This window comes from Heteronotia binoei, chromosome 13, assembly GCF_032191835.1.
Source record: "Heteronotia binoei isolate CCM8104 ecotype False Entrance Well chromosome 13, APGP_CSIRO_Hbin_v1, whole genome shotgun sequence".
Taxonomy (NCBI): domain Eukaryota; kingdom Metazoa; phylum Chordata; class Lepidosauria; order Squamata; family Gekkonidae; genus Heteronotia; species Heteronotia binoei.
This window is the reverse complement of record NC_083235.1, coordinates 75,753,907-75,771,666: the sequence shown is the minus strand read 5'-3', so window position 1 is coordinate 75,771,666 and position 17,760 is coordinate 75,753,907.

The following is a 17,760-nucleotide window of genomic DNA, read 5'->3' as shown; positions in this document are numbered from 1 at the left end:
TAACCCGACTGCTCAGTAATTTCATTGAGTGCCCACGGGTTCTTGTATTGTGAGAAAGGGAGAAAAGTACTTCTTTCTCTACTTTCTCCATCCCATGCATAATCTTGTCTCTATCATGTCACCCCGCAGTCAACGTTTCTCCAAACTAAAGAGCCTCAAATGTTTTAACCTTTCTTTTTTTTTAATTAATATTTCCGATTTTATTGATTACGACACACAAACAAATTGAAAATTCAAACCAAATAGGAAACATATTATAACAAATATAACTTCAAATATACATACTTAAAACAGAGGATGAAGGTGATTGCAACTGAACAACTTGAGGTATGGGTTTGTAATGGTACCTCCTTACATTTACCCATTAATCTTATTTTGCAATGTTTACCTATAGCTGTCCCTGAAAAAAAATTAAGTGACCCTGACTGGGCCTGTGGGTGCTGCCGGTTACAGTGGATGCTGCAATGGCCCTTTCATTATTATTAGGCATGTGTGGATGGGGACTGGGGGTATTTGAATTTCTTTGCATATTTTAGAAATCAGCATTCAGTTTTGTTTTGGGGATGGGATGAGGGGTGGGGGGGTGCCAATCATTTTGGGGGTGAGTTGTTGGACTGTCTTTGGACTCTGTGTTTCGTGGGAGAGCATTTTACAACCACCTTCCAAGCACAGTCCAAGAGAGGATGCAGGCATAAGTAGGTGCTCACTTCAGTCACTCTCAAAGTCAATGTTTGGGGATCCGATGAGAAGCAAGTTGACCTTCAAGAAGACCAACTGCTCAACTGTCCAGGGTTGCAAGTGAGGGCGTTTTGGGCAGACAATGTCGCCCATGTGAGAAAAGACGTGCTCGCTCTGCATGCTTGTCAGTGGGCATGAGAGGACCACCTGGGCCATGGTGGAGAGGGCCGGACAGACCGCCTCCTTCGCAACCCAGTAGTTCAAAGGACACGTGTCCTGTTACTTGTAGAGTTCTTGAAAATAGTCCCTCAACAACGCAGTACCCATCTCCAATCTCAGGGGCTTACTGCTTCCAAAGGGGCCAACAAGCCGCCCGATAAGTCTCATCTCAGCACTCTTCTTGGCGTGAGTCTGGTGGGAAACATTGCTTAGCTGGGGATGTTGGGGATGAACATCAGTGGAAGTGACAGATGTGCTGCTTTCACTCCCCTCCTCCTCAGCTCCTGGCACTGTGCCCACCTTGACTCTGCAGCACTCGACATTCTGGGAGAGCTCATCTCACCAGCGATCTAGCTCATTGGCCCGCTATGTGATCTTGCCCATCATGTAGGCCTTCTCCTGTGTGAGAGGCTGAAAGCAGGCCTCAAGCCCTTCCTGCAGCCTAACAACCAGAGCCTGCACCACTGGAAGAACATCTGCACGGCCTTGAGCTGGCATGAGAAATGAGGCCAGGTCCTCATGGGCCATGTGGACCATGGGAATGACCAATGCGATGCTCACCATATCAGACAAGAGCATCTTCATGTAGGTCTTGCAGGGCCCAAGAACCTGCAGTCTGAGAAATGACCACCCAATCCTCTTGGGTGAGACAGTTCTCTTCCCAAAAGACCCTTGTCTCAGAGACAAAGGCATCCAGGGCTGCTCTCTGCTCCAATATGTGCTCCAGCATGGCACAGGTGGAGTTCCAGCATGTGCTGACATCACCAATCAGGTGGTGCCCTGGAACACCTGTCAGTATCTGTTTCTTAAACAGTGAATATGAGTCCTTATTGTTGTGTGAGAAGTGACCTGTGATATGATGACACTTCTGGGGCAGAAGTCAGTACTCATAGGTCGTGGCAAGATACCAACGATTATTTCTCTTCATCTGGCCCATTGCATCCTTAACCACGAGGTGGAGAAGGTGGGCCATGCAAGGAAGGCATTTTAGGCCCTCACGCTGGACAGCCACCTTGATGTTGGAGCCACCATGAAGCCCTTGGTGATGTCCCTGCCTACCCAGTCCTCTAACTGCCATGAGAAGATGGCTCTGAGATTGTCTGCCGTGTGCGACGCGCCGACTGCTTCAGCCTACAGCTAGACCCAGTGATAACTGGCCTGGCGGCCCTGGCCCTCCCTACTGCTAGTGCCACCCTCACCCTGCAGCTCACTGGGTTGCCACCAATGTGCAGTCAGGGAGAGATACCCTTCAAACACTTGTGGAGAGCTCCAGAGATCCGAGGTGAAATGAACAGTCCCCCGGCAGCACAGGACAAATGCTCCTTCACTGCAGATCTGGTCACCCTGAAAACAGATGGTACAATGGTCCTGCTAACAGTGGTTCAAGCAGGAACCTTGTACCAGGGTGCCAGGTACTCGAGCAACCCTAGCAACCCAGGATTCTCGGTCACTCACAGAAAATGGAAGCCCATGGGCGACCATCCTGACAAGATTCCAGGCAATCATCTTCCTGCCGTACTTCATTCCCTCTCTTGGCACAGAGGTGCCACCCCCACCAAACATCTCAGGCAGAGATGCCTGGTGTCTCTGCCCTGTCACGGAACTCTTCTGGAGAGCTCTGGAGGTAGTCATAGTGGGATGGACCTCTTGATTGGGTGGTGGTGGCCGCTTGGGCACCCCAGCACCAGCCTGCTTCTCCCCCTTAAGAAGCACTGCCTGATGGTGCTTCCAAAGGTGGTTCCGCATCCCCCTGGAATCCCCCTGCCCATGACTGATCCGGGCCCTACACAGCTGGCCCTGCGCATAGCGTGGATCCTCCAGAAGTGCTTCCAGACTTTAGAGGTGTATGGATGCCCAAGCCAGCAGCTTCAATATCCACCGGAGCCACCTCCTGTGAGGTTCTTGGGGCAGACACATCATGTCTTGGGCAGGAGGAGCTGGCCACTGGTGAGAAGTTGGCAGAGATGGAGGCACCTCGTGTGTCTCCATATCTTCCCCCTCCACCCCATGCGGCCTTCCCTCCTGGCCATCCCCAGAAGGCCTGCTGGTGCCCAAAGGAACCGAAGAAGGGGGCTGGTCCTCCTCAACTAGCTTCTTCTCCAGCTCCTCCATAACACTCTGCATCCTCCTTGGGGTGATCATTTTGGAAAGAAAACTGTCCCCAAAGCTCAGCTCCAAGGAGGAATGCTCTTGCTGCCCCTCCTCCAGCTGCTGAGGCCGAGCAACATCAGCTGGAAGAGAGACTGGCAGAGCAGCAGACCCCTGCTCAGTGTCAGCACCCAATGGCACCTCTGCTGAGGACACCCCAGCAGCAGCCTCGATGAAGTCCCCATCATAGTGTGACGAAGGCTTCATCACACTACGGCCAGAGGTCAGAGTGCTGGAAGGCAGCTGTGGAGTGGCCCTATGCACAGGTGAGGGGGAAACCATGGTCCTCCCCTCCACCCCTCTATTCTCCCTGGCCTTGCCCCCAGGGCCCCTCTTCTGCTGCCTGCCACTTATGTCGCCCTTGGACAGCCTCAAACTAAACTGAGAGCTGTGTTTTTAACAAACCTAGCTCGCACTACACGGTACCCTGAACTAAGAGGTAGCCTGACTTTAAAAAAAAAAAAAACCCTCCCACCAAAACTGGTGGGGGAGGGGTTTGGTCCCTAACCTGTCTTTTTTTTAGGGATGGGTAGTCTGGTGAGGTTTAGGAAAGTAGGTAATCCTGCCTCTACCTGGCTACAGTTTTTAAAAGGCTACCTTAAGATGAAGGCAATCCTTAAACTTCTCCCAGGCCCTGGGACAAGCAAGGAAAAGGGACAAGGAGTAGGAAGCAAGCAAGAGCAACAAAACAAATCCAACCAGGAAACCTCTTAAAAACTGAACTTTTACAAAACAAACAAACAAACAAAATCAGGCCAAACCAAACAACTCCACCCCTCCCCCAAGAACCAGAATAAGGAAAAGGGACAACAGAAGTAGGAAGCAAGCAACAGCAACAAATCCAACTGAGAAACCTCTTAAAAACTGAACTTTTAAAAATAAAAATTAGGCCACCCCCCCCCCCCCTCCCCAGGAAACAGAACCAGAAGGGGAAAGGAACAACAGCAATCCAACAGCAGCAACAAAGCAGAGAATCCTTTAAAATACTAAAAAAAACCCTTGACTTTAACAAATACAACTTAACCAACCCCCTCCCCAACAACCTTCACCCTAACCCCAAGAAATCCTAGTCACCCGCAGAAATCAGGGTGTAATGTACTGGGAGACGAGACGTGGTGAAGGCATAGGTCTTTATTGGCTGGTACATCACACGCAACAACGAACACGCGGCCGGGTCCGCTAATATATACATGCCTCCCGGAACATCCCCTTCGCTGGCCAGCCCAATCCTGGCCAGTTAAACTTCCCGCCCTTGGTCAGGATTGGCGGTGGCTTTTCCCGCGCTGCGCACGGCGACCCGAGGGTGGCTCGGGTCGCGCGGCGCTTGCGCTGAGTCCGATACACTACACTCCTCCCCTCCTAGTTTAAACTACATAGTCCTGTAGGTACGCTGGCGTCCTGCGTTCCCGTGTTGATCTCCTCGGGGTTGCCGTTGGTGCGGGGCCCGATCCCAACGTGGGTGGCGCCGTTTCTGGCTGTTGCCGGCCCGGGTCGGGTGCTGGCTCCGGTTCTGGTCCCGCGGCTGCGGGGGCCTCGTACGTGGGTAGCTCCTGTATTGGCGGGGCCCCTTCTGGCGGTTCCGTTGCTGGCGGTTCCCTACTCTCTGCCTCTTCTGCCTCCTCGGGTAGGGTGCGGCGGCGCAGCTGGTCGATGTGCCGTCTCAGCACCTGGCCTCCGGCGGTGGTTACCTCGTATGACCGGGAGCCTGTCACCCTCAGAACCCTTCCCGCCAACCACTCGGGGCCGCTTGCGAAGTTTTTCGCATACACGGGGTCGCCCGGAAAGAATCCTCTCACTGCTTCCCGGACCTCGGGGGACCCGCGGACATCCGGCGCCCGGTCCGGGTGTAGCCTATCTAGACGAGTGGTCAGTTTCCTCCCCATGAGCAGTTCTGCGGGGCTGAAACCGGTTACAGGGTTTGGGGTGATCCTGTTGTGGAACAGGAATGCTGAGAGGCGGTGGTCCCAATCCCCATGTACTATACGGCCAAGGGCCTCTTTGGTGGTCCGCACCATGCGCTCCGCCTGGCCGTTGGTGGCTGGGTGGAATGGGGCGGACCTTATGTGCCTTATGAGGTACCGGTCGGTGAACTCCCGGAATTCCCGGGAGGTGAATGCCGTGCCGTTGTCCGTCACCAGGGTGTCAGGGATCCCGTGTGTGCAGAGGACCCTTCTGAGCGCCCTGACTGCTGCTGCGGTGGAGGTCGAGGCCACCGGGATTACCTCTAGCCATTTTGTATATGCGTCCACAAGTATAAAGAAGATCTGGCCCTGATACGGCCCCGCGAAATCCACATGGAGGCGGGACCACGGCCGCCCGTTCGACTCCCACCTGTGGACCGGGGCGGACGGCGGATTGGGTCTGGACTCCTGGCATGGTTGGCACCTTCTTACCCACCCCTCTATTTCGTCATCCATGCCCGGCCACCACACGTAGCTCCGGGCCAGGGCTTTCATTCTCACGATGCCCGGGTGGGTCTCGTGGAGATCCTCCAATACCTGTCTGCGCAGGGGGGGGGGCACCACCACCCGGCTCCCCCAGAGTATGCACCCCTTGTGTGTCGATAGCTCGTCCTTCCTGGACGCGAACGGCCGAAATGCTTCTTCCACCTTGCCCGAGGGCCACCCCCTTCCCACCCAGTCCCTGACCCGTGCGAGGATGCGGTCTCTCCCAGTCGCCCGAGCCACCTCGTCCGCGTGCAGTGGGCGCTCGGGGAGCGACTCAATGAGCATCACCCCATGTGCCGGGGCGGGATCTGGGTCCGTTGTGGGTAGCGGCAGGCGGCTGAGGGCATCTGCGTGACCCATTGCTTTACCGGGGCGGTGTATCAGTGCGTAAGTGTATGAATTCAGGAACTGGTTCCACCTTAAAACCCTCTGAGACAGAATCTGGGGGGTCTGACGATCGGGGGCTAGGAGGCCGAGGAGCGGCTTGTGGTCAGTGGCGATGGTGAAACGCCTACCGTAGAGGTAGTCGTTGAACTTTTGCACCCCCGCCACGATCGCCAGGGCCTCCTTATCGATCTGGGCGTAGTTTCGCTCGGCAGGGGACAGAGTCCGGGAGTAGTAAGCGATCGGCGCCTCTCTCCCGTCCGGGAGTTGGTGCCCTAAGACCGCTCCTACTCCGTAGGGGGAGGCGTCGCAAGCCAGGATCAGGGGTAGGTTTTCATCGTAGTGATGAAGTACCGCGTTAGAGACCAAGAGGTCTTTCACTGCCTGGAACGCCGCGGCTTGGCGTTTACCCCAGACCCACGCGGCCTGTTTATCTAACAAGCGGTGCAAAGGTTCCGCCACGGCGGCTTTGTGTGGCAGGAATGCATGATAAAAGTTCAATAATCCTAAAAAACTCTGTAGTTCTGCCTTGCATTTGGGGGCAGGGGCCTGGACTATGGCCCTGGTCTTGTCCGCCGTCGGGTGAATTCCAGCCGCGTCCACGGCGAACCCCAGGAACTCCACTCGCGGAACACCCAACAAACATTTCTCCTTTTTGACTCTCAGCCCCGCCGCTTGGAACCGTCTGAGGACCTCTCGCAGGCGGCAGCTGAACTCTCCTTCGGTGGGGGCGGCGATTAAAACGTCGTCAAAGAAGGGTTGAACTCCGGGGATCCCTTTCAAGAGAGAGTCCATTATGCTCTGGAATATTCCCGGAGCTACACTGACCCCGAACTGCAGCCGTTTAACCCTGAACGCGCCCCTGTGGGTCACGATCGTCTGCGCCTCCGCTGTCTTAGCGTCGACCGGCAGTTGCTGGTATGCTTGTGCTAAGTCCAGCTTTCCAAAAACCCTCGCCCCGGCTAGTGCTGCTAGGACGTGGCTAACCACCGGGACTGGGTAGGGGTTGTCTTGCAGCGCCTTATTGATCGTGCACTTGTAGTCAGCGCAGATCCTAACCTCCCCGTTGGGTTTGACTGGCGTTACTATGGGGGTCTCCCATTCCGCATACGTTACAGGTTCTAGGATGCCCTGAGCTGTTAGGCGGTCCAGTTCTGCCTCTATTTTAGGCTTAAGGGCGAACGGGACGCGCCTCGCTTTAAGCCTTATGGGCCTGACCATTGGGTCTATCGGTAAGGTGATGGGCGGACCCTTGTAGCTCCCCAAGGACCCGTCGAAGACCTCGGGGAACTCCCGGCAGACCCCGTCGAAATTGCTGGCCTGCAAGTGGTCCACCCCCACCAGCTGGATCCCCAGTGGATTGAACCACGCCAACCCGAGAAGTGTGGTCAGTTGGCGCTTGACCACTAGGATGTCTAGGGGCCCCCTAAAACCCCCTCTTTCTACATGCACCCGGGCCCACCCCACGATGTGTACTGGGTTCTTCTGAAAGTCCCTCAGTACGAAGTCCGCTGGCCTCGTTTGGATGCGGCGGCGGGGACATAGTTTCTTGAGGGTTTCCTCCAAAATGATAGAGATGGAGGAACCCGAGTCTACTTCCATGATGCAGGGGGCGCCCTCGATTAGGACCGACATTTTGACCTTGTCTGGGGCCGAGAGGGGCAAGTTCAATACCTGCAGACTGGTGGATGCCGTCGTGTGTGTGTCCAGGGAGTCGTGATGCGCTGACGGTTGGCGGCGGCTGTTCTTGGCCCGGCAAGCCCGGGCGATGTGGCCTGTCTTTCCGCAGCTGCGGCAGTCCAGGTTGCGGTACGGGCAGTCCCGTCGCTCGTGGGGGTCGCCGCAGCTGGCGCACCTGGAACCGGTGGTGGCGGTGGCCCTCTCCGTCGCTCGTTGTCTCGCGGGGGCCCGTGTGTCCGTTCTCTGAGGCCTCCGGAGCTGAAACGCTTCTTCCTCTGCTCGGTCTTCCAGCTCTGTTTCTCCTTGGTGGACTGCTTCGCCGCGTGGCTGGCCGAACGCCTTGGTGGCCCTCTCGAACACCGTCGCCTCGTTGAAGGCTTGTTGTAGCGTGAGCTCCTCCTTAGCGAAGAGCTTCTGCTGCAGTCGTTCGTCTCGGAGGCCCCAGACGAAACGGTCCCTCAGGGCTTCGTCCCTTTTGTCAAAATTGCAGTTCCCGGCGATCTGCCGAAGGGCCGCCAGGTAGACCGTCGCTGTCTCCCCCGACTTTTGGTCCCTCTTGTGGAAGAGGAATCGGCGGGCGACGATGGACGGTTGGGGCGAAAAGTGGCCCGTGAGGAGTCTCACGACTTCCCGGTAGGTCCTCTCGGTCAGCTTAGCTGGAGCGGAGAGGCCTCTTGCGATCTCGAAAGTTTCTTCTCCACAGACGCTCAGCAGGACGTCTCTCTTCCTGTCGTCATCTTCGATCAGGTTCGCCCGCAGGTAGCACTCGACCCTTTCTGTGTAGGTCTCCCATCTCTCGGGGTGCTCCGGGTTGAATTCCGCAAGATGGCCCGTCGTTACCGTAGAGTTCGCCATGGTGGCGGCGGGCTGTGCGATCCTGCGGTCTCACGCCTTCCTCGTCTCCGGCCCGGTCAGGTTCCCCTCGGGGCGGCCGGACCTATCTAGATCCCACCTTCGTCGCCAGTGTAATGTACTGGGAGACGAGACGTGGTGAAGGCATAGGTCTTTATTGGCTGGTACATCACACGCAACAACGAACACGCGGCCGGGTCCGCTAATATATACATGCCTCCCGGAACATCCCCTTCGCTGGCCAGCCCAATCCTGGCCAGTTAAACTTCCCGCCCTTGGTCAGGATTGGCGGTGGCTTTTCCCGCGCTGTGCACGGCGACCCGAGGGTGGCTCGGGTCGCGCGGCGCTTGCGCTGAGTCCGATACACTACACAGGGAAAGTAAAAAGACACTGAAATCCTCTTACTAAAGTAAGATATGGGCAAACCCCCCTGCCCCCACCCCAGGCTACACCCCCAACAGGACCCCCTAACCCCAAATAAGCTACCCTACTCACCCAAATTTGGATAAGTATAAAGGGACTCTGTGTTTTAAAAGGTCCTTCTAGTTATATCCTAAGTTAAATAAAAACAAGAAGAACCCCAAGACTTACTTTGGATGTTTTCCAGTCCAGGCAGTCCAGACAAGAAGGCTGAGACAGAGAGCAGCAGCAGCTGAATCCAAGGACCAGCGCAGCAAAGTCTCTCTCTCTCAGTCACAGCAGTCCAGCAGCAGCAATGGAGTCCAGCCAGGCAGACTCCTTAAAAAAGTTATCTGGCTCTACACAGAGCAGTTTCAAAAAGTCTGAGCAAATGGATTTGAATTTCACATTGAAGTTAAGAGAGTTTAAATGAGATAGATCATTCAGAACTTGAATTCCCAAAAAAGGTATTGAAGATGGGGACCACTTAAAAGAGCAGCATTGTTTAAGAAGGTTCACCACTTCAATAGGGAGGTTGATTGGAAGGATATTCAATTTCAAGTGATTAATTTGAAGTCCTGATATTGAGCTGAAGGATGCCAGTAATTCGTGCAAAAGGGGAATAGAAGATTCAGGGTCAGAGATGTAGAGCAACATATTGTCTGCAAACAAGCTCAATTTCAGGGTGTGAGAATTACAGGTGACTCCTTTTTGTTGTCATTATTATGAATTAGAGTCACCAAAGTTTCACTTGCTAGTGCAAACAGAGCAGGAGACAGAGAGCACCCTTGTCTTGTTCCCTGTTGTAGCGTGAACTTTTCAGATGATTGGCCATTGATTTGATCTATGCTGTAGGTCTAGAATAGATCGCTTTGATGGCTTGTTTGAAGTTATTTCCAAAGGACATACGATCCAAGAGCGCAAACAAGTAAGATGGTTCCAAGGAGTCAAAGGCTTTCTCAATGTCAAGAGAAAGTAATACTGCTGCTGATTTAGTTTGTTTGTAGTGGGAGATTTATGGACATTGTCAGTGATCTCTCTCCCAGGCTTAAAGCCTGCTTGATCCGGATGAATGTAGCTAGTTAATAGAGAGTTAAGTCTTTTAGCAAGAGGGGGCGGAGCATAGCCACACGATATGGCGGATGCGTGATCCTGCTGCTCCCGAGCCCTTCTCCTGCTAATTTGCCAAAACTGACAGAAACCTACTGCTTACACGCCCAGCCACTTTGGGATGCCATCAGGCTCAACCAAAAACCCTTCAGTGAAACAAAAAAAAGCAAAACCAGAGCCTTTTTTCCAGCAAAAAACTGGGATTGGCAAATTGGCCTGCAAATGGCCTCGAATGTTCCAAAATGGCTGCTGCCAAACCGGGAACATCAGAAAATGCTGATGAAATCCCGATGGAAGCTTCCAACTTTCAATCTTCACAAGATTCTTTACAGGACTCCCTTCAGACATCCTTACAAGTGTCATTCAAGGACATGAAAGATGATTTGCTTCAAACTCTATCCGAAAAGATAGCGCTTTTACTGCAACTAACGACCCAGAAGCTACAAGAGCTGTTGGAAGCTCTAAACATCACAGCACAAATGGCTGAATCTGCTATGAATATGAGCATGCTCCTCAAGGAAGACAGCATTCAAACTCACGAAGAAATTCAGTTGATAAAAGACAGAATGATAACTTTGGAATCCACAGCAAGACAAAATAATTTAAAATTCCATGTGGTGGAAGAGGGCACAGAACAGTCCTCCAACCTGATTAACTGGACAACAAAATGTCTCTCCTCAATTCTACACTTAGACAAAACAATTCCACTTATTATTACAAAGGCATACAGGCTGGGTTCAATGCAGGCTGCAAACGAAAACTTCCCAAGAGATGTCTTGATTACTTTACATGACCTGAGTATGAGAAACACTATAGTACGAGTGGCAAGAGAAAAAGGCTACCTGGACTTTAAAGGATCACAAATACTTGTTCTACCAGACATTCCCCCAGAAGCTCTGAGTATCAGGAAAATCCTTAAACCAACTACCCAACACCTTCAAGAAGCCCAAATCCGATATAGATGGAACATTGCTGGAAAACTCACAGTCCGTCACCAGGGAAAACTTCTACAAGCCCACGATGAACTTACTAGTCTCGAGCTGCTCAAAGCCTTGAAACTGGATGCCTCCTCTGATCACACATCAAAATCCAATAAAAGAAAACTGTCATTCACCGCATCTCCAATGAAGTCACATAAAATTCCAGCCCCAGAGTCGACAGTTACGCAGCCTTCTGACAGCACTTGAGCTTTCTTCGCAGTGCTATTTGGCTACAATCAGCAACAACATCCTGAAACGAACTTGACTTAAGTATTCTGTTATGTTCTTTAAGTTTAACAGTTACATTACTCTCAGGGGGAAAAATGAATGCATATAGTGGTTTAGTGTTAGAATGAACCCTTGACAGAAATTGATGTCAGTTTAAAAATCATTGCCAATATCTATATGTTAAAAGGGAGGAGGCATGGGAGTCCAATTGGTTAAAGCACCCAGCTCCAGTTCATGGTACAGATTATGTATTTAGCAATTATATAGACATTTAGAATCTTTAGAGATAGATTCACTAGTGGATGTAAGTGAACAATAATAAGTTTCCTTTTCTTCATAGTAACTGTTCGCGTTTATAGTATTTAGTAAGTTTCAGTTAATTTGTTTCCTTTCTTTTTTTCCTTTTCTCTTTCATTAGACAATTGTTATAGACTAGTAATACTTACAATACTTTAATCTCTCCCAGTTGTACATAAATTTATTTTCCCGCTGTTCTCTCCATTTTGCTGTTTATAGTAAAGAGCAACAGAACACTCAAAACAAGAAGATATTATTTTTCAATAATTGTTGGGGAAATCTCTCAATAGCCTACAAGTGTACAATCCCCTAACTCCCTCAGATTGGTCATACCCTGCCAAAATGACTCAGGGATACCAAATTATTTCTCTCAACGTATGCAGTTTAAACAGTCATAGTAAACAAAAGAGAATTGCATCTCATCTTTTAAAATTCAAGCCTCACATAACATTTCTACAAGAAACCCACATTAGAACTTCAGACTATCCTATCATAAAATCTTCATGGTTTGGAGCACAGCTTCATGCCCCGGGCTCATCTAGAGCCAGAGGCTAGGCAATTCTAATCGCAAAAAAACACCTGTTTTGAACTGAAAGCTCAACTCAAAGACTCTCAAGGGCACTTCATTTTTGCCAAAGGCCACTTAGATGGCCATATGGTTACTCTAGGTTCCATATATGCCCCAAACAAGCTGCAAATCAAAACAAATACTCACAACCTTACAAGATTTTAAAGAGGGAGAGGTTCTCCTTGGAGGAGACCTCAACTACATTGTAAACAAAGCTATAGATAAATCCTGCGTCTTATAAGAATAACCCAAGCACTCAACTGAAACATCTACTTGATAGTTTTGCTTTGAACTACATCTGGAGATACAAAAACCCACTCACCAAAGATTAAACATATTATTCACACAGATTCCAATCATATTCACATATAGATTTCATTCTGGCATCAAATTCATTATTAGGGAAAACCACATCCACAGACATAGAATACAAGGCATGGACAGACCAAGCACCCGTCACATGCAATCTAAGCTCACTAGAACATCATACATCTGAGTGAAAATGGTCACTCAGCACAGCCATTCTTAGTCATAAAGCAAAAACTAGCCTCCAACATCAAGCATTATTTTATAGAAAACTTACCTGAAGATACTCCCCAATCCATAAGATGGGAGGCTTTTAAAGCCACCCTCCGGGGACAGATCATTGCAATCTCATCTCACCTAAAAAAAGAACACAGAGAAATTGTTAAGACACTACAAGATTCGATTAAAAGCCTAAAACAAACACCATTTGAAAAGGCTATTCACTACCGAACCGATATTAATTCACCCCGACGAGCAAAAGGGTTTCGTGGTGCAATGCGATGCCAGTGACGTCGCTGTGGGGGGGAATTCTCATCCAATTAGACAACGAGGGGACTCTGAGACCCTGTGCATATATATATATCTAGAAAATTCTCCCAAGACCAACGGAACTGGTCAGTGTGGGACAAAGAAGCGTTTGTGGTGAAATTTGCCTTAGAACCGTGGCGATCATGGCTAGAGGGGGCCTGGGTTCCCTTCAGATCATAAAAATCTAGATGCCCTAACAGGTTGAAGGAAATTAATTGAAAAACAGATCAGGCGGGTGGGCTTGTTTTCCAAATTTGACTTCACGCTAAAACACATTCCGGAAACAAAAAACTTCCTGGCAGATGCGCTATCCCTCCTACCTCAGCACAACAGTCAGAAAGAAGCAGTAGTGGACTCTCCGATTTCCCCCTCCGACTTGGGGGGGGGGGGCGGACTCCACCCGATCACAAAAGCTCCGGCAAGAAACTGAGAATCAATGGGGAATCAAACTTAAACTGGCAGTAGACAGGGAAGGGGAAAATAAACCCCCCTGGAGTCGAACAAGGGGAAGGGGGCCTATGGTACAAAGACGGCAAACTGTACGTCCCAGAGGGCATACGCCAAGAGGTATTACAAGCTTGCAACAATAGCAAAACCGTAGGGCACTTTGGCTACGTAATGACTTTGCATCTAATCAATAGGCAGTTCTGGTGGCCCTTCATGGAATGGGACATTTCAGAGTATGTAGCCTTGTGTCCAATCTGCTTAATGACAAAAAGAAGGGGAGGGGACCACCAGGACTGCTCCAACCTTTAGAATTCCTCGTACAGCCTTAGGCGATGGTGTCGCTGGACTTTATATTAGAATTACCGCCCTCGCAGGGGAAAACCATAATTCTTGTAATAGTGGACACTTTCTCAAAACAAATGCATTTCATCCCTTGTTCAAAACTCCCCACCACTAAGAAACTAGCACACCTATTTGTTCAACATGTGGTCCGATTACACTCATTCCCAGAGAAGGTAATTAGTGACAGGGGGGGTGCAGTTCGTTGCCAACTTCTGGTGGGAGTTTTGCAAACTAGAAGGCATCGAGCAGGGATTGAGTTCTGCCTACCACCCCCAGACTGACGAACAGACAGAATGCACCAACGCGGTGCTAGAACAGTTCTTGAGAGGTTTCATCAACCACCAGCAATCCAATTGGGTGGACTTACTCCCCTTCACGGAGTATGGATATAATAACAGTGTGCACAGCTCCACCAAAACCACCCCCTTCCTGGTGGTAAATGGCTATGAGGGGAAACCTTTCCCTATGCTTCCTGGAGGGAAAGTGCTGAGTAGTCCCTCTTCATTTGAACAATGGTGGGGTGACTTGGGGAAAGCTTGGGGAACCATACAGGAGAACCTGGATGCAGCAAAAAAGACTTACAAAAAAACATTACGACAAATCCCACTCCCCTGCCTGGAACTTCAAAGTGGGAGAGACCGTATTTTTGTCAATAAAAAACTTCCCAATCACTCATACTTCAAAGAAACTAGCATATAAGTTCATTGGTCCATTCCGGATCAAATGGATTATAAATAAAGTGACTGTAGAGTTAGAATTACCTAAAAAGTTTAGTAAGGTTCACCCTATTTTTCACTGAGTTTACTGAAGAGAGACCCTGGGTCGACGCATTGGCACCCTTGACCACTAGCCCTGGACCCAATCCCAGTAGGGAACCAGAACCATCACGAAGTGGAGGAGATCCTCGATGCTAAAATGAAATGGGATGTTGCATTTTCTAATCCTCTGGAAACATTTCCCGAAATCCCACAAGTGAGTTTCTCACTTTAATGTAGAGGCCCCAGGCCTGATCAAGCAATTCTATGCTAAGTTTCCTAAAAAAGCCTGGGGGAGGGCCTAAGTGGGGGCAGTATGTCAAGCACTCTGATGTAATAAAAGAGAAAATGGTTGAAGTCTGGTCAAGTAAGAGCTCTAGGTATCATTCAATGTGAATGGCCATCTGGCAAGGAATGTTTACTTAAAGGAAGTGTCTCACTTTGTTTTAGTACCAACACTCCCCCTAAAAATCCCAGGCCGAGCTTGGTCTTATCTTGGTCACAGGCTGGTGTTAGAAGGCTATGGTTAGGTAGAGGAAAATTACTGCTTTGCCCTTTGAACTCTGAATTCCAAACATGTCTATTTGTATCTATATAGCTGAAAGTAACCCTACCTTCTTTAGTCTTCTCAAAGATCCTGTCTTATTTGCAACATGGAGTTTCAATAAAGACATAACTTTGATTAAAAACAAAGGAGTCTATTCTTAAACTACCTGTGCTTGACATTTACATTATCTCTCTCCTCCCCCTTACAATCCCTCACAGCTTTAGACAACATTAAGTAGGTTTAGTTCGATTTCAGGCATTACGTTTAATAGTAATAAATCCGAATTCTTCCCCATTAATCTGAGTGTGAATTTAACACAAGAAATTAATAAACTAGAACAAAATAACTGGACAAAAACATCATGGAGACTTTTTGGAGTCCATATTCCTAGAGAATAGGAACTCGTGGGAAGGGCCACTTGTGGGAAGGGCGGGATACAAATAATAAAATAAATAAATAAATAAATAAATAAATAAATAAATAGAAATCTCTAATCTACAAATCAACCATGACTTCTTACATAAAAATGTAAAACAGCAACTAAAAAAATCGAATGATCAAAAGTTTTCATGGCCAGATTGATTTTATCTGATAAAAAACTTTATTATTCAAAAATATTTGTTTTTGTTCCATTCACTGCCGATTCACATACCTAAAACAATAATAAACAAATGGCAATCAGACCTCAACAAGTTTTTATGGGTACAAGGAAAATCTAGAATCCGACAAAATACTTTAACCCAACCCTCTACACAGGGAGGCATGGACTACCCAGATCTGATGGCATACTACCAGGCAACACTCCTAACACGAATTACCAAAATAATTATTGATCACAATTACACTGACTAGAATGACATAAAGGCTTGTTACATAAAACCATATTACATATCTGATGTAATCTGGAATCATCGACTTTTACCAAAAACTAATTATGCTCAAAACATTTTCCTAGACCCATTACTCACCTTTTGGCAACAGAAACATTAAAAACTCATCCCTTGCATCTCACAATATACATCCTTTTTAAACCAAGAATGGTACATTCCAGGACAACAAAATGCTAAGTATACAAAAAGGAGGAAGAAAAACTATCATCTTATAGATTTATGGTACCAAAATAAATTTATAGGAAAAAAAGACACTAGAAACCAAACTAGATTGAAGTATCAACTGGTTTCAATACTTACAACTCAGAGAAATATTTCACATATCCAAGATTAAGGAGGCCTTCTCATACCCTCAGACACAATACCAGGTTTTCATCAAAGATCTAAAAGTCAACACAAAAGGACTACTGTCCAAACGTTATAAGTTAATACTCTCTCAATTTGAAACACAAAAGCATCTTTACCAAACTCTATGGAAACAAGATTGTCAGAAAGAGCTAAATGGTCCACAATGGGAAATGATATGGACTTCTTACTGCAACAAATCAAAAGTAATAAATATCAAATTCCAATTTCACAAAACTTTACTACGATGGTATTGGTCACTGCACAAATTGAACAAAATCAACTCTGCAGTTGAGCCTAGCTGCAAAAAGTTATGTGGTGAGCAAGCAGATTTTATACACAGATGGTGGAAATGTAGATACATTGGTGAATTTTGGCAACAAATAAAACACCAAATCAAAAAAAATTACCTTGGTAGACTTACCTTTGGAACCTGATATTTTTCTTGTTGCACAACTGGAAAGATGCAAAACTCAGTGCTGGCACAACAAAATTAATACTTTTTTTTCCCTCTCCTTGACATATATTTTATTTTTTACATAGCAAAAATAACAATAGACAAAAAGACAACACAAGAATAATAATAAACTAACACAACATATAACAAAAAAAGGAGCTTAAGGTTTGCATCAATATATAAGTCATTTCCCATCATTTCAGTTATCATACACTTTTGCCAAATCATATAACGGTTTCCAAGTTTCTTTACATTTCTCTATATTCCCTTCTCTCAGTTTAGTCGTTAAAAAGTCCATTTCTGCTACTTCATATAACTTTTGCACAAATTCCTCTTTCCCTGGTTCTTGCTGAATTTTCCAATATCTAGCATATATTAATCTAGCCACAGTTACTATAGACAATAAAAGTTTTCTAGTTAATTTCGGGATAGAGTTCTTACATATATTTAACAAATATAATTCAGGTGTATGCTGTATGGTTATTTTCAATATTTGTTGGCCGATGCATGGATCTGGGCCCAGTATTTTTTGGCTTTTTCACATTGCCACCAACAATGGTACAGAGTTTCCCTTGTCCTATTACATTTCCAGCATTTGTTAGAAGAGTTAGGATAAATTTTAGCTAGTTTCTCAGGCGTAAAGTACCAATGATATACCATCTTGTAGATGTTTTCTTTAAATGTGACCGATTTAGTTAATTTGAGATTCTCTTTCCAAATTTTTCCCATTCCACTAATTCTATGTTATAACCAAAATCCTGCATCCATTTTACCCAAGTTTCTTTAAGTACTTCATCCTGCATTCTTACCTCTAAAAGCCAATTATAGACTTTAGAAACCAACTTCTGATCAGTACTTAAAATTAAAGTATCAAATTCATTGAATTTCTTAAGAAAACCTATTTCTTTGTCTGCTTTGTATCTTGATCTAATCTGTAGTTTAATCCACCAATCTAGGGATTTTTCATCAAGTTGTAAATTGCCTTTATCATCTAATAAGGTCCCATAATTAAGATTGTGCTCCCACTGGTAAAGGTTAGGGTGAGTTGATGCTTCTACTGGAGATAGCCATACAGGTGTGCACCTGTAAAATTGGGCTTTTACTCCTATCCAAATTTTATAGATTTACTTTCTTATTTCGTGTCTAAAAAAAT